This window comes from Scyliorhinus torazame, chromosome 5, assembly GCF_047496885.1.
Source record: "Scyliorhinus torazame isolate Kashiwa2021f chromosome 5, sScyTor2.1, whole genome shotgun sequence".
NCBI lineage: Eukaryota > Metazoa > Chordata > Chondrichthyes > Carcharhiniformes > Scyliorhinidae > Scyliorhinus > Scyliorhinus torazame.
The window spans coordinates 126,137,932-126,160,140 of record NC_092711.1 but is presented as its reverse complement, the minus strand read 5'-3'; the positions used below and the strand labels follow the sequence as shown (position 1 = coordinate 126,160,140).

At 47.1% G+C, this 22,209-nt stretch overlaps 1 protein-coding gene and 1 long non-coding RNA gene across 12 annotated transcripts in view; one reads left to right on the top strand and one right to left on the bottom strand.

The window, feature by feature from the left end:
- The window catches only part of LOC140421789 (uncharacterized), a 51,636-nt gene extending 47,926 nt beyond the window's left edge, over positions 1-3,710 (top strand). For all 11 annotated transcript variants that reach the window (XM_072506643.1, XM_072506648.1, XM_072506639.1 and 8 more), the window contains one exon: positions 1,215-3,710. The gene's annotated coding sequence lies outside the window, so the exon portion shown is untranslated. The remainder of the gene's footprint in view (positions 1-1,214) is intronic.
- Positions 1-22,209, bottom strand: part of LOC140421854 (uncharacterized) — a 514,775-nt gene that overhangs the window by 65,638 nt on the left and 426,928 nt on the right. The window lies entirely within an intron of this gene.

The following is a 22,209-nucleotide window of genomic DNA, read 5'->3' as shown; positions in this document are numbered from 1 at the left end:
CACCCAACACTAAGGGCAATTTTGGACACTAAGGGCAATTTAGAATGGCCAATCCACCTAACCTGCACATCTTTGGACTGTGGGAGGAAACCGGAGCACCCGGAGAAAACCCACGCACACACGGGGAGGATGTGCAGACTCCGCACAGACAGTGACCCAAGCCGGAATCGAACCTGGGACCCTGGAGCTGTGAAGCAATTGTGCTATCCACAATGCTACCGTGCTGCCATGTCTCGTGTTATAAGGTCTGTCATTTGTCAAAATTTGCAGTGCAGAAGGAGGCCATTTGGCCCATCGAGTCTGCACCGGCCCTTGGAAAGTGCACCCCACCGAAGCACACGCCTCCACCCTATCCCGTAACTCAACCCAACCTTTTTGGACACTAAGGGCAATTTATCATGGGCAATCCACCTAACCGGCACATCTTTGGACTGGGAGGAAACCGGAGCACCTGGAGGAAACCCATGCAGACACGGGGAGAACATACAGACTCTGCAGAGACAGTGACCCAAGCCAGGAATCGAACCTGGGACCCTGGAGCTGTGAAGCAACTGTGCTAACCACCGTGCTCCCCTCATGAAATACATTCATTATTACTTTTGTCTGTTACTGTAGCTGTGTTGTATATTTCCAGTCGTAGAACCATTACAGCACAGGAGTCCCATTTGACAACTCGAGTCCATGTTGTCTTTCAGTCGAGGAATCCAGTCAGTCCCATTCACTGTCCATATCCCCATAGTCCTTCAAGTATATTTCTTTACCCATTGAATTCCTGTTTGATGTAGTTGAATGTCTCTGCATTCGCCACCCTTGTAGGCAGCGTGTTTGTGTTCATAAACAATCATTATCTTAATCTATTTCTACTGCAATGACTCACTAAACTCTGATCAAGCAATACAGTACTGTAGGTGAAACAGATTTTTAATCCGGGATTTAAACGTGTATGTTTTTGGCGAGCATCTGCATCAAGATTTTTAGTGCTGTGTACTCGACAGGAAGTGGTGAGCATGGATCTGTAGAGGAGTCGCACAAATTGTCACCTACAGGAGAATTGGGAGGATGTACAGCAGACTGAGAACAGTGTGTGTGTGGATGGAGATTTACAGCTTTCTTTAAAATAAGAGAGGAAAGAATGTTCCATTGGAACTAGAATTGTCTGTTCTGAATGTCTATCCTGGACTGACGGTGATAACTTTTCTAAACTCCTTTTACAGGACGTTAGAAGTAGAGAATTTGGAGACAGAAATCTTGAACTAATCATCACGTCAAGATCTGAGAGTCACTGAGTTCACTGGGACATGAATATCATTGGACTTTGACTCTCAAAAGAGAAATGTTTGTCTGCCTCAAAAGGTTTTAAAAATCGGTGTGACTAGAAAGGCAATCAGACAACCCCCCTCTCCCCCCGAGTGAGAGTGTTCCAGCAAACTGAGTGCGGAAGACTTTTACCTTGACATAGCCTGTTAAAGCTTTGCACCATTCACATTGAGGAGAGACCATACAAGGGTTTTGTGCGTTGATGAGGCTTTAACTGATCATTGAATTTGGAGAGGCATTGGACACTTGCACTGTGGAGAAACCATGGAAATGTGGGGACTGTGGGAAGGGATTCTGTACGCCCTCTGCATTGGAAACTCATCAACGCAGTCACATTGGGGAGAGGCCGTTCATCTGCTCTGACTGTGGGAAGGGATTCACACAGTCATCCAATCTGCTGAGACACCAGCGAGTTCACACTGGGGACAGACCGTTCACCTGCTCTGAATGTGGAAAGGGATTCACCAATTCATCCAACCTGCACACACACCAGCGACTTCACACTGGGGAGAGGCCTTTCACTTGCTCCGAGTGCGGGAAGGGATTCAGTCATTTATCTAATCTCCTGAGACACCAGCGAGTTGGCAGCAGGGACAGGTCATTCATCTGCTGTCATTGTGAGAAGCGATTCCGTGATTCATACACCCTGCGCCTGCATCAGCGAGTTCACACTGGAGAAAGGCCATTCATCTGCTTTGACTGTGGTAAAGGATTCACCCAAATATCCAACCTGCTGAGACACCAGCAAGTCCATAAGTGATGACAGGGGTTGGATTCTACTGTTATTGCTGCTGTGAATCACATCCAGGAATGAACCATGTTCATTCTGACGGAGAGTCAGAGTTTCTTTCTGCTGGACTGGCCAGTCTTCCGACTTTGCTTCCAGTGGGCCGGTTCTGTGACGGGGACTGCACATTTCGACTGAAGTGATTCACAAAAGCAGATGTAGTACATTTATTTTATCCTGGATAGTAAATAGTGTTTTCCCTGCCACTACAGGTTAATCTAAAATAAATACATTTGTCTCTATTGCATTGGGTCGGCTCAGTTGGTCTGTGTCAGTATTTATGCTGCACCTGACCCTCCGCCCACCCCTCTTCATCTCCCCATCAGCATCATCTCCTATTCCAAATCTAGCCTGTCCACAAGAGGTAGGAGCAGAGGTAGGCCATTCGGCCCATCAAATCTGCTCTGTTATTCAATGAGATCATAGCTGATCTGACATGATCTTGAACTCCACTTTACCGCCTTATCCCCATAACCCCTGATTCTCTTACTGATTAAAAATCTGTCTATCTTAAACTTGAACATACTTAATGACCCAGCCTCTACAGATAATGAGGGTGAGAGGAGGGAGGCGGGATCAGGATATTGAATTGGATGATCAGCCATGACCATAATGAAGAGCGGAGCAGCCCAAAGGATCGAATGGCCTCCTCCTGCTCCTATTTTCTATGTTTCTATGTAACTATTCACAGGATCGTTTGAGCAGGACTTCCCTATTTTTACAACCCATTCCATTTGAAATAAAGACCAACATTCCATTTGTTATCCCAATTGCCTGCTGAACTTAGAAAGGGTCGAGAGCGTCAAATTTTTAGGTAACCAGATTACCAACAACCTGTCCTGGTCCCCCCCATGCTGACAATATAGTTAAGAAAGCCCACCAAAGACTCTACTTTCTCAGAAGACTGAGGAAATTTGGCATGTCAGCTACGACTCTCACCAACTTTTACAGATGCATCATTGAAAGCATTCTTTCTTGTTATATCATGGTTTGGTATGGATCCTGCTCTGCCCAAGGGCGTGAATGTAGCCCAGTCCATCACGCAAACCAGCCTCCCATCCATTGACTCTATCTATAATTTCCGCTACCTCGGAAAGACAACCAGCATAATTAAGGACCCCACGCATTCCGGACATACTCTCTTCCACCTTCTTCCGACAAGAAAATGATACGAAAGTTTGAGATCACGTACCAAACGACTCAAGAACAGCTTCTTCCCTGCTGCCATCAGATTTTTGAACGGACCTACCTTGTATTCAGTTGATTTTTTCTCTACACCTTGCTATAACTGTAACATTACAGGGGCTGGTTTAGCACAGGTCTAAATCACTGGCTTTGAAAGCAGACCAAGGCAGGCCAGCAGCACGGTTCAATTCCCGTACCATCCTCCCCGAACAGGCGCTGGAATGTGGCAACTAGGGGTTTTTCACAGTAACTTCATTTGAAGCCTACTTGTGACAATAAGCGTTTTTCATTTTCCATTTCATTACATTCTGTAGTTTCTCCTTTCCCTATGTACGGTATGCATTGTTTGTACAGCATGCAAGAAACAACACTTTTCACTGTATATTAATACATATGACAATAATAAATCAAGTCAAAACTTGCAAGACTTCAGCTAACATTTTGTGATTTATCCACAGGGACCCCAAGTCCCTCTGTGCTTAAGCTTTCTGCAGTCTTCCCCCATTTAAACAACATTCAGATCCTTTATTCTTCCTACCAAAGTACATAACTTCCCATTTTCCTCCATTATATTCCATTTGCCAAGTTTTTTCGCTGCTCACCAAACCTGTCTGTATCCCTGTATAGGCTCTGTGTCATCCTCACCACTTGCCCTTTCCTTCAACGTATTCATGTTGTTCACCTCAACCACTCGCTGTGGTAGCGAGTTCCACATTCTCACCACTCGCTGGGTAAAGAGGTTTCTACTGAAATTCCTGTGGGATTATTAACCCCTCCATAATCTGAAAAGATTTCATCTGGTCAGTTTTCTCTTTTTCAGAGAAAAGCACCCAGCCTTTCCTGAGGTTTCACTGCTCAGTTGTGGCGTTATTCTTGAGATTCTTTGTATCTTCTCCAGTGCCTCTATTCCCTTTTTCGAAAAGGAGATCACTGTGTAGTCTAACCCGACTCTAAACAAGTTGATCATAAATTCCCTGATTTCCAAGTCAATCCCTGGAATGGATGACAAAAAACGGGATCTCTGTCGAAGGAAGAGTTAAGGTTCTTACCGAGGCTGGAGAGTGGATTGATGAGATTGGCACCAGGGACAGGGGACTTCAGTTAGTTGCAGAGACTGGAGCAGCTGAAATTTCAGATCAGTCACTCGGGTAGGAAATGGGCCATGAATCCGGTCATGTCTATACCAGTTCTCTGGAGAACAAACCATTCAATCCCATTGCCCTATAACCCTGAAATCTAATCTCCCACAAGTGCCCATCCAATTTCATTTCAAAAACGCTTTTACTGCCCTCGTGGCTGAGTGTGCCGGGTCATATCCACTGGCTGCATCAAAATATTCTTCCTCACATTCCCCACCCCCACCTTTCTTGACCAAAAGGTTCAATCTGTGTCCCCTCCTCCTTGCACCATCAGCGAATGGTAATACCTTTTCTTTGTTCACCTTGTCCAAACACATCATAAACGTGTCCAGATCGATCAAATCTCCCCTCAACGCCCTTTTCTCCGAGGAGAACAAGCCCACTTTCTCCAACCGAACCTTGTCGCTAAAATGGAAAAAATCTGCAGGGTCATGGGGAAAAGGCTGGGGAATGGCACTGAGCCACAATGCTTGTTTGCAGAGCCGGTGTCGACACGATGGGACAAATAATCTCCTTCTGCACAGTAACAATTCTGTGATTCCTCATCCCTGGAACCATTCTAGTAAATCTCCTCTCTACCCTCTCAATGACCCTCACATCCTTCCTAAAGTGTGGTGACCAGACTGGACTCAATATTCTAGTTGTGGCCTAACCAGAGCTTTAGAAATGTTCCGCACAACTTCCCTGTCTTTGTACTCAATACCTCTATTTCTGAAGCCCAAGATCCCATTTGCTTTGCTAATTCCCCCCACACTCTGTCCTGTCACCTTCAATATCTCTGCACAACAATTCCCACCTTTATTTGTCCCTGTTCACTCTTTAGAAGTGTGTCATTCAGTCTACATTGCCTCTCCATATCCCATCTGCCAAATCACATCCCCTCACATTCTCCATATTAAACTCCATCTGCCACTTCAGAGAATGTTCGCGGAGATGTAAGAGTTAAACTATACAGAGAAAAGCAGACTCTGCTTTCTTTAATGTCACCCACAATGGAAGACAAGTCTCTGCCTTTCAATGAGGCTCATAGAGCACAGGAGGTAATTCAGCCCATCGTGCTCCTGCTGGCTGCTGCAAACATGTCATTTCATATCATATATGTTTCAGAAAATAAATTGCAGTTTTGGGAATTGGAATTCCTTTAAATGTAGATAGATAGAAATTAACAGAACTCTGATGTAAATGCAAGTGAAACAAGCCTGGGTTAATTACAGTGAAAAGGTAGCCGTTGTTGATAAAATAAGGTCAGAGTCAATGGTGTGAACAGTTAAACAACGTATGATCTGTTAGACTTTTATTTCCTCACAGAGGCAGTTTGCAGGCTGTGTGGACAATCTGCAGGAACTGTGGGACTAAAAGCCTAGAGGTCCATTATGAACCAGAGCGTTCTCAATATTTAAATCCCTCAGGATGAAGATAGTAAAGTCCAAGCTTTGATTTAGATTTGTCATGTGTACCGAGGTACAGTGAAAAGTATTGTTCTGCATGGAGTCCAGGCAGATCACTCCATACGTAAAACCTGCTTCAAGAAGACCACCATCATACCGGTACCGAAGAAGAATCAGGCAACGTGCCTCAATGACTACCGACCAGTGGCCCTGACTTCAGTCGTAATGAAGTGCTTCGAGAGGTTGATCATGAAGCGCATCACCTCCATACTCCCAGAACGCCTTGATCCACTGCAATTCGCATACCATTGCAACCGGTCCACATCAGACACCATTTCCCTGGCCCTACACTCATCCCTAGAGCATCTCGAAAACAAGGACTCCTACATTAGACTCCTATTTATTGACTACAGTTCCGCCTTCAACGCCATAATCACAGCCAAGCTCATATCAAAGCTCCAAAACCTAGGACTTGGCTCCCCACTCTGCAACTGGACCCTCGATTTTCTGACCAACAGACCACAATCAGTAAGAATGAACAACAACACCTCCTCCACAATGGTCCTCAACACCGGCGCCCCGCAAGGCTGCGTACTTAGCCCCCTACTCTACTCCCTGTACACACACGACTGCGTGGCAAAACTTGGTTCCAACTCCATCTCCAAGTTTGCTGACGATACGACCATAGTGGGCCGGATCTCGAATAACAATGAGTCCGAATACAGGAGGGAGATAGAGAACCTAGTGGTGTAGCGACAACAATCTCTCCCTCAATGCCAGCAAAACTAAAGAGCTGGTAATTGACTTCAGGAAGCAAAGTACTGTACACACCCCTGTCAGCATCAACGGGGCCGAGGTGGAGATGGTTAGCAGTTTCAAATTCCTAGGGGTGCACATCTCCAAAAATCTGTCCTGGTCCACCCACGTCGACGCTACCACCAAGAAAGCACAACAGCGCCTATACTTCCTCAGGAAACTAAGGAAATTCGGCATGTCCACATTGACTCTTACCAACTTTTACAAATGCACCACAGAAAGCATCCTATCGGGCTGCATCACAGCCTGGTATGGCAACTGCTTGGCCCAAGACCGCAAGAAACTTCAGAGAGTCGTGAACACAGCCCAGTCCATCACACGAACCTGCCTCCCATCCATTGACTCCATCTACACCTCCCGCTGCCTGGGGAAAGCGTGCAGTATAATCAAAGATCCCTCCCACCTGGCTCACTCACTCTTCCAACTTCTTCCATCGGGCAGGAGATACAGAAGTCTGAGAACACGCACGAACAGACTCAAAAACAGCTTCTTCCCCACTGTCACCAGACTCCTAAATGACCCTCTTATGGACTGATTTCATTAACACTACACCCTGTATGCTTCATCCGATGCCAGTGCTTTTGTAGCTACATTGTATATGTTGTGTTGCCCTATTATGTATTTTCTTTTATTCCCTTTTCTTCTCATGTACTTAATGATCTGTTGAGCTGCTCGCAGAAAAATACTTTTCACGTTTATTGTACACGTGACAATAAACAAATCCAATCCAAACAGATGGGATGGATAATAGGTACACTGTGTAAATACATAGACATCGGGTGAATCATATGGAGCCTAGTGCTACAACTGTCGAGAAGATGCGTAAAGGGATCAGTTCAGTCCATAAGAGGGGCATTCAGGTGTCTGTTAACAGTGGGAAGAAGCTGTTTTTGAATCTGTTAGTGCGTTTTCTCAGACTTTTGTTTCTTCTGCCCGATGGAAAAGGTTGGAAGAGACAATAACCCAGGTGGGAGGGGTCTTTGATTATGCTGCCTGCTTTCCCAAGGCAGCGGGAGGTGTAGGCAGAGTCACTGGATGGGAGGCGTGTTTGTGTATTGGTCTGGGCTGCGTTCACGACTCTCTAGTTTCTTATGTAGTCCACAGTTTTGAGGTGTTCAATATGAAAGTTGCTGAACCAAAAGCCAATGGAAGGACCCCTGTAAAATCTTGGAGATTGGCCAGAATACTAAGGAGAATTAAAGTGAATTGTGGAGAGCTTTGACATACCTTTGGATGGTCCCAGGAACATGTGAATCAACCTTCAAGATATTGTTAAATGTAAGGGAATTATTTGGGGATAGGGTGGGTGGGAAGAGAGTTAAAAAGGTTGAACTGGGATTACAGCGTAAATCATTGTTAACTATAGTGTTAAGTTCATAGTGCTGGTTTTTCATTTTATTTTAAATATCTAGTAAAGTTTGTTTTTGTTTAAAAACATGACATTTTATGACTCCATTCTTTCAGTTAATCACTGGGTGTTTCTCTTTAAACATTAACCGTCCTGTCCAGGATCATAACAACATGGACAAACAATGTTTCAAAATAAATTGAAGAAAAAATATGGTTTTCCTTACTTTATCTGTTACCCCTCTCCGAGGATACCCAATAATTTATTAGCGAGCAAATCTTTTTGTGAAACAAAAAGGGAATTGATTACTAAAAATTGAACTAATTGTGGTCCCTTCGAAAGCAGGAGGGCGATCTCCCAGCACAGAGGGTCATTAGGGATTTCTCCCATAGACTAATTGACAGGGATTATACCCTCCAACCATCTGAAGTGAATTCTCTCCATGAATCATCCCAGCCAGTGCAGTTGTCAACTTGCAGTAAGGCTGATCAGCTCAAGAGTTTCTGCAGCATTTCATTGATCACCGTGTGATTCCTTTCACAGAGTCCGTCGCTGAAAGGACTTTCAGCTGCAATGTTCATGACCAAAATGTCCATATTTTCTCGCACGTCTCCAAACTCGTCATTAATAAATTCGCCTCCATCATCAGTCAGACACTGAGCTATTGCCCCAGGTCCAGTCCCTATCCATTTCTCCATGACTTGTCGAGAATCACCCTTTTATCCTTGCCATGTATTATTATATTTTTTTTAAATTCTCCTTTTTCACATTTTCTCCCACATTTACACCTGTCAACAATAAACAATAATCAGCAAGATATGTCAATCCCCATAATAACAACGATCCCAACCGCCCACCAACCCCCAAACCTCAACCCACATGTTTACATAAACAAATGACAAAAAGGAATCAGGGTTGTTGCAGAAGGTTAAAGCTCACGGGATCCAGGGTGAGGTTGCCAATTGGATTCAAAATTGGCTGGACGACAGAAGACAGAGGGTGGTTGTAGAGGGTTGTTTTTCAAACTGGAGGCCTGTGACCAGTGGTGTGCCTCGGGGATCGGTGCTGGGTCCACTGTTATTTGTGATTTATATTAATGATTTGGATGAGAATTTAGGAGGCATGGTTAGTAAGTTTGCAGATGACACCAAGATTGGTGGCACAGTGGATAGTGAAGAAGGTTATCTAGGATTGCAACGGGATCTTGATCAATTAGGCCAGTGGGCCGACGAATGGCAGATGGAGTTTAATTTAGATAAATGTGAGGTGATGCATTTTGGCAGATCGAATCAGGCCAGGACCTACTCAGTTAATGGTATGGCGTTGGGGAGAGTTATAGAGCAAAGAGATCTAGGAGTACAGGTTCATAGTTCCTTGAAGGTGGAGTCGCAGGTGGACAGTGTGGTGAAGAAGGCATTCGGCATGCTTGGTTTCATTGGTCAGAACATTGAATACAGGAGTTGGGACGTCTTGTTGAAGTTGTACAAGACATTGGTACGGCCACACTTGGAATACTGTGTGCAGTTCTGATCACACTATTATAGAAAGGATATTATTAAACTAGAAAGAGTGCAGAAAAGATTTACTAGGATGTTACCGGGACTTGATGGTATACATTTGAGTTATAAGGAGAGGCTGGATAGACTGGGACTTTTTTCCCTGGAGCGTAGGAGGCTTAGGGGTGATCTTATAGAGGTCTATAAAATAATGAGGGGCATAGATAAGGTAGATAGTCAACATCTTTTCCCAAAGGTAGGGGAGTCTAAAACTAGAGGGCATAGGTTTAAGGTGAGATGGGAGAGATTCAGAAGGGCCCAGAGGGGCAATTTCTTCACTCAGAGGGTAGTGAGTGTCTGGAATGTGCTGCCAGAGATAGTAGTAGAGGCGGGTACAATTGTGTCTTTTAAAAAGCATTTAGATAGTTACATGGGTAAGATGGGTATAGAGGGTTATGGGCCAAGTGCGGGCAACTGGGACTAGCTTAATGGTAAAAACTGGGCGGCATGGACTGGTTGGGCCGAAGGGCCTGTTTCCATGCTGCAAACTTCTATGATTCTATGATTACCCATAGTCACCCTTAATCTACACAGTCGCCCCCCCCCCCCCCCCCCCAACCGATGTTATCCAGTTCTTGAAAGTGCATAATAAATAGTGCCCATGACTTGTAGAACCCCTCCGAGCTTCCCCTCAATTCAAACTTAACCTTCTCAAGGGTCAAGTATTCCAACAGATCCCCCTGCCACGCCAGGGCACTGGGTGGAGAGGCTGGTCTCCATCCCAGCAGGATCCGCCTTCGGGCGATCAACGAGGCGAAGGCTATGATATCTGCCTCCGCTCCCGTTTCCAACCCTGGCTGCTCCGACACCCCGAATATGGCCTCCTGGAGACCCGGGTCCAGTTTCACACGCACCACCTTGGAAATTACCCTAAACACCTCCTTCCAGTACTCCCCTAGCTTTGGACAGGACCAAAACATATGAACGTGAGTCGCGGGCCCACCCCCCCGCAACGCTCACACACATCCTCTACTTCAAAAAATCAGCTCATATATCGAGGTGCGCTCTATATACCACCTTCAGCTGTATCAGCCCCAACCTCGCACATGAGGTGGAGGCATTCACTTTCCGGAGCACCTCACACCAGACCCCCTCCTCTATAACCTCTCCCAGCTCTTCCTCCCACTTTGCTTTGATCCCTTCCAGTGGTGCCTTATCCTCTTCCAAAATGGCTCCGTACACCGCTGACACTGCCCCCTTCTCCAGTCCCCTTGTCGTCAACACCTCCTCCAGCAATGTGGAGGCTGGTTCCTCTGGGAAGCTCTGTGTCTCCTTCCTGGCAAAATCCCGAACCTGCATGTACCTAAACACTTCTCCCTGCTCTAGCCCATACTTCGCCTCCAGCTCCCTCAATCCTGCAAACCGACCCCGAAGAAACAAATCTTTTAGCGTCTTAATCCCCTTCTCTTCCCATTTCCGAAAACTTCCATCCCACCTCCCTGGCTCAAATCTGTGGTTCCCCCGAATCGGCATTTCCCTTGACCCTAACCCCAACCCCCTGCCTGCCTTCCCCTCTGTAGCAGCACCTTTCTCACTCTGGCCACCTTCCCTCCCCATATGAATGAGGTAATCCTTCCCTCAATCTCCCTGAAAAAAGACTTTGGCAGGAAAATCGGTAGGCATTGAAAAATAAACAGGAATCGCGGCAACACATTCATTTTAACCGCCTGTACCCGACCTGCCAGTGACAGAGGTAGGCCGTCCCACCTTGCCAGATCGGCTTTCACTCTCCCCACCAAACTAGTGATGTTGTACCTGCGAAGCCTCCCCCACTCCCGGGCAACCTGCACCCCCAGATACCTAAAATGAGTCCCTGCTCTACGGAATGGCAGCCCCCCCCCCCCCCCCCCACCACCCCGCCCCCGGCCGCGACACCACAAAGTACTCACTCTTGTCCAGGTTCAACTTGTACCCCGAGAAAGACCTAAATACCCGCAGTAGCTCCAATATTCCTCCTATCGACGCACTCGGCTCCGACACATACAGCAGCAAGTCGTCGGCATATGACACCCTATGCTCTATCCCCCCCCCCCCCACTATTCCTTGCCATGCTCCCGAACTTCTCAATGCGATGGCCAATGGCTCAATTGCAAGTGCAAACAGCAGGGGGGACATAGGACATCCCTGTCTCGTCCCACGGCGGAGAGAGAAATATCTCGAACTGATATTATTTGTGCGGACACTCGCCTTCGGCTCCTTATATAATAGCTTTACCCAGTTCACAAACCTTGGTCCAATCCCAAACCGCTCCAGCACTGCCATCAGGTACCCCCATTCTACCCGATCAAACGCCTTCTCGGCGTCCAATGCCACAACTACCTCTGTTTCCTTTCTTTCCGCCAGTGCCATAACAATGTTCAAAACCCTCCTAATGTTCAAAAACAGCTGCCTCCCTTTCACGAACCCTGTCTGATCCTCCCCTATCACCTTCGGAAGGTACTCCTCCAGCCTACCCGCCAGTACCTTCGCCAACAATTTTACGTCCACATTCAGAAGTGATATGGGCCAATACGACCCACACTCCGTCGGATCCTTATCTTTTTTTAGTAACAGGGAAATCGATGCCTGCCCCAAGGTTTGCGGCAACACCCCCTTCCCTATCGCCTCCTCAAACATCCCCACCATCAGGGGTGCCAACCTATCCTTAAATTTTTTATAATATTCCACCGGAAACCCATCCGGCCTTGCCACCTTCCCCAACTGCATCCTCCCAATCGCATCCTTTATCTCCTACTCCACTATTGCTCCTTCTAATGTAGCCCTGTCCCCTTCCCCTAGCCTCGGGTACTTCAACCCATCGAGAAATTCCTGCATCTCACGGTCGCCCCCGAATGGCTCTGACTTGTACAACCTCTCATAAAACTCCTCAAAAACCTTGTTAATCAGCACTGGGGCCACCACCAACTTCCCTGCCCTATCCTTCACCTGAAGAATTTCCCTTGCCGCTGCCTCCCTCCGGAGCTGACCTGCCTTATCTCCATGTTCATAAACTGCACCCCTTGCTCGTCTCAGTTGGCGCACCGCCTTCCTGGTGGACAGTCGGTCGAAGCTCGCCTGTAGTTCCTTCCTCTTTTCCAGCTTCGCCGGGTCCCCATCCTCTGCATACCTCCTATCTACCTCCAACATCTCATCTATTACCCTCTGCCGCTCCAACCTCTCCTCCTTATCCACCCTAGCCTTAAACAAAATTACCTCACCTCTCACCACCGCCTTTAGAGCCTCCCAGACGACTGCCTTCGACACCTTATCCGTACAATTGAAGCCTACATATTCCTTAATTACATTTTCAATTTTCTCACAGAATACTTGGTTCCCCAAAAGCCCCACATCCAGTTTCCACCCCGGTCTCTGCGCTGCCCCCTTCTCTAGCACCATATCCACCCAATGTGGAGCGTGATCTGACACTGCAATTGCAGAGTCTTCCGACCCCTTGACTCCTGCCAGCAAAGCCTTCCCCACCACAAAAAAGTCGATCCACGAGTATACCTTATGGACCGCTGAGAAAAATGAATATTCCCGTTCCCTTGGGAGCAGGAACCTCCAAGGGTCCACCCCTCCCATTTCCACCAGAAGCCCAGCCAGCGCCTTCGACCCCCCCTGATGGGATCAGCGAGCGCAGCCGTGATCTATCCAACCTTGCCTCCTGCACCAGGTTCATGAAACTATAATTTATGGGATCGTAACCTGTCGAACTACGCCAAGTTTGGGGGAAGCTTAGTTGATGAATCAAGTCCTGGCGCAATACGACAAGTTGTAAGATTTGTACTATTTCTGGACTATGCCAAGTTGTTCGATTCCTTGTATTATTCGACTGTGTAAAGTTGAAGGAATTTATATTATCTCTGCTATTCGGTTATCAGTAGCACTTTGCGAATACTGGAACTCAGCAGAAATTTGCAGTATAAACTTCTCAGGTGCCAAAAAGAATTGTTTTATTTGTAGTCGCTTGATTACAATTTGAAAGTCATTTAAAAGGCAATTCGTAGACAATTCGAAGCTTTCAGAGAATTACAGACATTATCTTTTTGCTTAGGCAGACAGCTCGAAAGTAACTTTTAAAAGGTCAAAGTCTGGCAATGAAACATGAAAAGAGAGAGAGAGCTAATCTTCAGCTAAACTCAAACTCAAAGTCAAAAGTGGACTAACATCACTGACACAGACTGGTAGACTGACAGAACCCCCAAAAGACATCTCTAAAATGGAGACTATTAAGGACAAAACTGACTAAACTAACAGAAAGACAACACACCAAAGACAAAAATTAAGGACAGACAACACCAAAAGACAACACTAAAATGGCGGGCGGAAACTTTTCAGTTATACACTTTCATATCTGTCTTAAGTCATCTAATCAGACCCCAATATAATCCTAATTGGTTTGGGTTAGACTCAAACACATTTGATTTGATGGCAAGCCGTCCATCTTCAATGTGCAACATTAGCTTTTCTGACCCAGCTGTTATCTGCATTGTGAACAATGGTGCCTTCATGTTGCTGTGGTATTCAGTCCCTGTCCTTGACAATTAGCACAAGCAGTGTCAAATTATCTTGCAACTGTGCTGTTTTAATGTCACACTGTCTTTGAAAATATGCATTTGCCAGAACAACGGACTTCAGTAAAAGTGAATTATGCTGTATAAATGGGTATTTAAAACTGGGGCCTAATATTTATGCTTAAACAGTTATATTTTACTTATACTAGTTGTATTCGAAATACCTGGCTTTTACAGTCCACCCCTCCCATTTCCACCATTAGCCCAGCCAGCGCCTTCGCCCACCCCCTGATGGGACCAGCGAGCGCGGCCGTGATCTATCCAACCTTGGCTCCTGCACCAGGTTCCAGTCCCCCCCCCCCCCCCCCCCCCCACAATCAGCTCATGCGTGTCTAAGTCGGGAATAGACCCAACCACCTTCCTCGCGAATCCCACATCATCCCAATTGGGACCGTATACACTTACCAGCGCCACTAATCTCCCCTCCAATGCCCCTGTCACAATCACATATCTACCCCGCTGATCTGCCACCACCTTCTCCATCTGGAAGCGTACCCTTTTGCTGACCAGCACCGCTACCCCTCGAGCCCTTCCATCAAATCCGGAGTGAAACACTTGGCTAACCCAGCCCCTTTTAAGTCTCACCTGGTCCTTCACCCTCAAGTGAGTCTCCTGCAGCGTTGCTACATCGGCTTTCACACTTTTAAGATGTGCAAGCACCCTTGACCTCTTGACCGGACCTCCTAGCCCTCTCACATTCCACGTGATTATCCTTACTGGGGGTCTCTCACCCCCCCCCCCACCCCCCCCCCCACCTTTCTTATCCACCATCACCATACCACCCCATAAGCCTGACCCGCCCCTGTCCATTGTTAACATCGAACCCCTTCCCCCCCACCCAAGAACCCCCCCCTACAAAAACATCCCCCAACATCCCTCCCTCCACCCCCTCTTGCTCGCCTCGTAGGCCCATTGAAGCCTGCTATCCAGGCTCCAATGTCCGCAGTCCTCCTCTCACCTCACCCCCCGTTCACTAACTGACTCGAGTTAGCTAGCGCGGGTGGCTCCCCCCCCCCCCGCCAATACCTCTCGCCCCCTTCCGCCCAGTCCCAGAGAAAGAAACAGCAAAACAAGCCCAACAATCCAACCCCTACAATTCACTAACATAACATTTAACCGTCGCAACACAGAACACCATTAACTTGAACTCTGTAACAATGCAAAGAGAAATAAATTTCAAATTTCAATACAAATCAGTAAAAAGAAAGTTGTTACATTTGTACATTTTCCAGCCGCTCAAACACAGTCCACAGTCTTTCTTCCAGTTCCGCTCTTCACGTCTGTCCCAAGCCTTCTGCCCTCACGAACGCCTCAGCCGCCTCCGCTGTCTCAAAATAAAAGTCTTTGGCGTTATATGTTACTCTCAACTTCGCCGGGTACACCACACCAAATCGCACCCCCTTCTTGTACAAAGCCGCCTTCACTCGCCCAAACGCCGCTCGTCTTTTTGCCAACTCCACCGTCCAGTCCTGGTAGATCCGAACCGCAGTACCATCCCACAGCACCTCACGCTTCTGGTTCGCCCAGCTTAATACTTTCTCCTTCATGCAAAACTTATGGAAGCAGATAATTACTGCCCTTGGCGGCTCGTTCACTTTGGGCTTCGGCCTTAATGACCGATGAGCTCGGTCTAGCTCATACAGGGTGGGGCTCGCACCCTCCCCCATCAGCTCCGCCAACTTCTTAGCGAAGTATTGCGTTGGCCTTGGGCCCTCTGTCCCTTCGGGCAAGCCCACAATTCTCAAATTGTGCCGCCTTGAGCGGTTTTCCAAGTCTTCCAGCTTTGCTCGGAGCCCTCTGTTAACCTCCACCACCCTCCGCAGCTCGTCCCCCATCGAGGTGACCTGGTCGCTGTGTCGTGTCACGGCCTCCACCTCCTTCATCTTCTCGCCCTGCTCTCTCACCTCGGCCAATGCCTTTGCCACCTCCATCCTGATCGGGCCGATTGCCTCCTCCAACAATGACCTCACCACGACCACCATCTCTTTCCTCAGGATCTCCATGTGCCTCATCATGCGTTTTTCCAGCTCCACCGCCATCACCTCGGTCATCTTCTCCACCGTAAGTAGTGCGGCCCTTCCTTGCAGTTCGGCTTCCGCCATCCTGTCAACACCTTTGCTTTTGCTCATCTTCTTCTTCGGCGGCGAACCCGCGTTTCTTCCTTTCTTTGACGCTACTTTTCGCATCCTTTAGCGGCTTATTGTTTTTTATCTTCTTTCCTTTCTCCTCTCTCCCCCTTCACCCTCCTGCCCTTCATCAATCTGACATTCTTCTTTTTTGAGAAAAAAAAAACTTTTACCAAACTTCCATAAATCTTCTTTCTTTCTCCTCTACATTCACCTGGGTCCAGGCTTCAACCTTCTTCTTCCTAGGTGGGAGCCATCCGACGTGGAGCACCCTCCCCACATGGCGCTCGGGCCTGCCGCCACGGCCTCTCCGTAGCTCCGCCCCCGCTGCTCTGACCTGCCGGGCCCGGCACCTCAGCCCCCGCCGCCCGACACCCGCGCGGGTTCTTCGCCGGCTTTTAAACCGGCCCCGCTGGCTGCCCGTGGCGGCCCCAAAGGCCGACAATAGTCGGGGGGTGCGTGGGGTCTCGGGGATTTCCCCAAAATCGCCGCAAATCGCGGCCACTGGCGGGAGCTCTTTTTTTTGCGGCCGCCCTGCTCTCCCACCCCACCGGAAGTCCCCCTTGCCATGTATTATTGGAGAAAGACTAAATCGGGTTACCATTTAGTTATCATGTCGAAAGTTTAGAATGAAAATATTTCTGTCTTTGTCCCATACCTTTAGATTCATGGCAACTGCCTCGTTAAAATCACAGCCAAAGGGAAGGTTTATAATAGGGTGTGATGGCGTGCTCCGATTCTTTTTACAGATTTCACACTTTACAGTAATCTCTTTTAGAACAGAGGATAAAATTCCGACAGTGCATCGGAGTCTTTGAAAGGGACCTTACCTAGGAATACTCCCCCATCCTATCCATGTAAACCCACTTCACCTTTTGAACACTAAGGGACAATTTAACAAAACCAATGCACCTAACCTGCACATCTTTGGGCTGTGGGAGAGAAAGTAAAAACTCCACGCAGTCACCCAAGGCCAGAATTGAACCCGGGTCCCTGGCGCTGTGAGGCAGCTGTGCTAACCACTGTGCCGCTGTGCCAGAGCCTTGGATATGCATCAACCAACCCGGCACCTTTCAGCAGGATTTTCCATCTTTGACGGTGAGGTTGAGCAGTTTGTCTGCAGCTTTGAGACAATTTTTTTTTCTGATTCTTATCAGCTGATGCCATAAGACCATAAGACATAGGAGCGGAAGTAAGGCCATTCGGCCCATCGAGTCCACTCCACCATTCAATCATGGCTGATTTCAACTCCATTTACCCGCTCTCTCTCCATAGCCCTTAATTCCTCGAGAATTCAAGACGTTATCAACTTCTGTCTGAAAGACACTCAACGTCCCGGCCTCCACCACCCTCTGTGGCAATGAATTCCACAGACCCACCACTCTCAGGCTGAAGAAATTTCTCCTCACCTCTGTTCTAAAGTGACTCCCTTTTATTCTAAGGCTGTGCCCCCAGGTCCTAGTCTCCCCTGCTAATGGAAACAACTTCCCTACGTCCACCCTATCTAAGTCATTCATTATCTTGTAAGTTTCTATTAGATCTCCCCTCAGCCTCCTAAACTCCAATGAATATAATCCCAGGATCCTCAGATGTTCATCGTATGTTAGGCCTACCATTCCTGGGATCATCCGTGTGAATCTCCGCTGGACCCGCTCCAGTGCCAGTATGTCCTTTCTGAGGTGTGGGGCCCAAAATTGCTCACAGTATTCTAAATGGGGTCTAACTAGTGCTTTATAAAGCTTCAGAAGTACATCCCTGCTTTTATTTTCCAAGCCTCTTGAGATAAATGACAACATTGCATTTGCTTTCTTAATTACGGACTCAACCTGCAAGTTTACCTTTAGAGATCCTGAACTAGGACTCCCAAGTCCCTTTGCACTTCAGCATTATGAATTTTGTCACCGTTTAGAAAATAGTCCATGCCTCTATTCTTTTTTCCAAAGTGCAAGACCTCGCACTTGCCCACGTTGAATTTCATTAACCATTTCTTGGACCACTCTCCTAAACTGTCTAAATCTTTCTGCAGCCTCCCCACCTCCTCAATACTACCTGCCCCTCCACCTATATTTGTATCATCGGCAAACTTAGCCAGAATGTCCCCAGTCCTGTCATCTAGATCGTTAATATATAAAGAGAACAGCTGTGGCCCCAACACTGAACCCTGCGGAACACCACTCGTCACCGGTTGCCATTCTGAAAAAGAAACTTTTATCCCAACTCTCTGCCTTCTGCCTGACAGCCAATCGTCAATCCATGTTAGTACCTTGCCTCGAATACCATGGGCCCTTATTTTACTCAGCAGTCTCCCATGAGGCACCTTATCAAAGGCCTTTTGGAAGTCAAGATAGATAACATCCATTGGCTCTCCTTGGTCTAACCTATTTGTTATCTCTTCAAAGAACTCTAACAGGTTTGTCAGGCACGACCTCCCCTTACTAAATCCATGCTGACTTGTCCTAATCCGACCCTGCACTTCCAAGAATTTAGAAATCTCATCCTTAACGATGGATTCTAGAATCTTGCCAACAACCGAGGTTAGGCTAATTGGCCTATAATTTTCCATCTTTTTTCTTGTTCCCTTCTTGAACAAGGGGGTTACAACAGCGATTTTCCAATCCTCTGGAACTTTCCCTGACTCCAGTGACTTTTGAAAGATCATAACTAACACCTCCACTATTTCTTCAGCTATCTCCTTTCGAACTCTAGGATGTAGTTCATCTGGGCCCGGAGATTTATCAATTTTTAGACCTCTTAGTTTCTCTAGCACTTTCTCCTTTGTGATGGCTACCATATTCAACTCTGCCCCCTGGCTCTCCTGAATTGTTGGGATATTACTCATGTCTTCTACTGTGAAGACTGACGCAAAGTACTTATTTAGTTCCTCAGCTATTTCCTTGTCTCCCATCACAAGATTACCAGCGTCATTTTGGAGCGGCCCAATGTCTACTTCTGCCTCCCGTTTGTTTTTAATGTATTTAAAGAAACTTTTACTATCATTCCTAATGTTACTGGCTAGCCTACCTTCATATTTGATCCTCTCTTTCCTTATTTCTCTCTTTGTTAACCTCTGTTTGTTTTTGTAGCCTTCCCAATCTTCTGACTTCCCACTACTCTTTGCCACATTTTAGGCTTTCCCTTTTGCTTTGATGCATTCCCTAACTTCCTTTGTCAGCCATGGCTGCCTAATCCCCCCTCTGATAACCTTTCTTTTCTTTGGGATGAACCTCTGTACTGTGTCCTCAATTACTCCCAGAAACTCCTGCCATTGCTGTTCTACTGTCTTTCCCACTAGGCTCTGCTCCCAGTTGATTTTCGTCAGTTCCTCCCTCATGCCCCTGTAGTTACCTTTATTTAACTGTAACACCTTTACATCTGATTCTACCTTCTTTCTTTCAAATTGCAGACTGAATTCTACCATATTATGATCACTGCCTCCTAAGTGTTCCCTTACTTTAAGATCTTTTATCAAGTCTGGCTCATTACATAATACTAAGTCTAGAATAGCCTGTTCCCTTGTGGGCTCCATCATAAGCTGTTCCAAAAAGCCCTCCAGTAAACATTCAATGAATTCCCTTTCTTTGGGTCCACTGGCAACATTATTTACACAGTCCACCTGCATATTGAAGTCCCCCATGATCACTGTGACCTTGCCTTCCTGACATGCCCTTTCTATTTTGTGGTGCATTTGTGCCCCTGGTCCTGACCACTGTTAGGAGGCCTGTACATAACTCCCATTATGGTTTTTTTGCCTTTGTGGTTCCTCAACTCTACCCACACAGACTCCACATCATCTGACCCTATGTCGTTTAGTGCTATTGATTTAATTTCATACCTAATTAACAAGGCAACCCCGCCCCCTTTGCCCACCTCTCTGTCTTTTCGACAGGTTGTGAATCCCTGGATGTTTAAATGCCAGTCCTGAACCCCCTGCAACCACGTCTCTGTGATGCCTACCACATCATACCTGCCAGTCACAATCTGGGCCACAAGCTCATCTACCTTGTTCCGTACACTGCGCGCATTTAAATATAGCACCTTTAATTCTCTTGACCGTCCCTTTTTGTTTTCTTAGTGTGGTGGACCTTGGTTTACTGAGCCTTTCCATACACTGTGTCATATTTTGTGGGATGGGGACTATCGTAACCTCTCCTGAGTTCTGTCTTTTTGTGCTTTTTTGTATTCCTAAGCAGCTACGCTTCCCACTGATTACTTCACCTCTTGGTTCCCTGACTTTCCCTTCCCTCCCAATCTCTAGTTTAAAGTCCTATTGACCACCCTATTGACTCTTTTCGCCAGAACACTGGTCCCAGCTCGGTTCAGGTGGAGACCATCCCAACGGTATAGGTACCCCCTGTCCCAAAATTGATGCCAGTGTCCCATGAAAAGGAACCCCTCTTTCCCATACCACTCTTTCAGCCACGTGTTAACTTCCCTTATTCTTGCCTCCCTATGCCAATTTGCACATGGCTCGGACAGTAATCCGGAGGTTATGACCCTTGAGGACCTGTTTTTTTTATTTGAATCCTAGCTATTTATATTCTCTAAACAGGTCCTCTTTCCTAGACTTGCCTATGTTGTTGGTACCGACATGGACCACAACAACTGGATCCTCCCCCTCCCTCTCCAGTTTCCTTTCACCCGGTCAGAGATGTCCCGCACCCTAGCACCGGGCAGGCAACATACCATGCGGGACTCTTTATCCTGCTCACAAAGGATACTATCTATCCCCCTGATAATAGAATCCCCTACAACTACAACTTGCCTATTTACTCCCTCCCCTTGAATGGCCTGCTGAACCATGGTGCCTTGGTCAGCTGACTCATCCTCCCTGCAGTCCTGTTCACCATCCACACAGGGAGCAAATGCCTCGTACCTGTTGGACAGGGTCAAGGGCTGAGGCTCCTGAGTTCCTGACTGCTGGTTCCCTTTACCTGCCTGACTTGCAGTCACACCCTGCTGTCCCTGGCCACTGGCAGGATTTAAACTACTTACTCTGACAGGTGTGACTGCCTCCTGAAACACAGTGTCCAGGTAAGTCTCCCCTTCCCGGATGTGCCTCAGTGTTTGAAGCTCAGACTCCAGCTCATCAACTCTGAGCTGGAGCTCTTCGAGCAGCTGACACTTACTGCAGATGTGGTCGCTGCAGCTCGCAATGGGATCTGCCAGCTCCCACATCAAACAGCTCAAGCACATCACCTGACCAGCCATATCTAATTCATTAATTAGTTTAATTTAAGTTTACTAGTTTAGCTGTGTTTTTTTAAATTTGGGGCAGATTTGCTATCAACAAATCAGATCAAAGCTTCCCTCTGATGTCACTTTTGAGAAAAAAAAGTGGAAAACAGGAAGTTCCCGTAAGGTTTCTATACTCACAGAGACTGCTCCTCCTCCTCTGAACGGCTCCCGAAACTAGGCCCGAAGAAAGAGAGAGAACAAAACAGTAGGGAAAAAGTACCTTCTCCCACTCTGCACCGAATTACCTCACTGTACCAAATTACCAAGTTTCAAATTCCCCACTCTGGATGTGTCTCACTCAGGCTGTGTCTCTTTGACCTGCGCAATGCTTACTAATGTGCGCTTTCTGTCTGTCTTTTACACAGACTTCAGGATGACTCACACTAAAACTTCAAAGAGAAGAATACGATGTGTACCTTTGTGCCCCTAAACAGGCCTCAGGTGACTGCCAGATAACTGCCTCTCAGCAAGTATTGTTGCAGACTTGCTCTCTAAAGGCTAAATATACTTTTCTGTTGCTTCACACGTCCACTCTATCCCAGTAACCCTACCTAACCTTTTTGGACACTAAGGGCAATTTAGCATGGCCAATCCACCTAAGCTGCACATCTTTGGACTGTGGGAGGAAACCCACGCAGACAAGGGGAGAACATGCAGACTCCGCACAGACAGTGACCCAAGCCGGGAATCGAATCTGGGACCCTGGAGCTCTCAAGCAGCAGTGCTAACCACCGTGCTACCGGAGACGAGGAAGAAGTA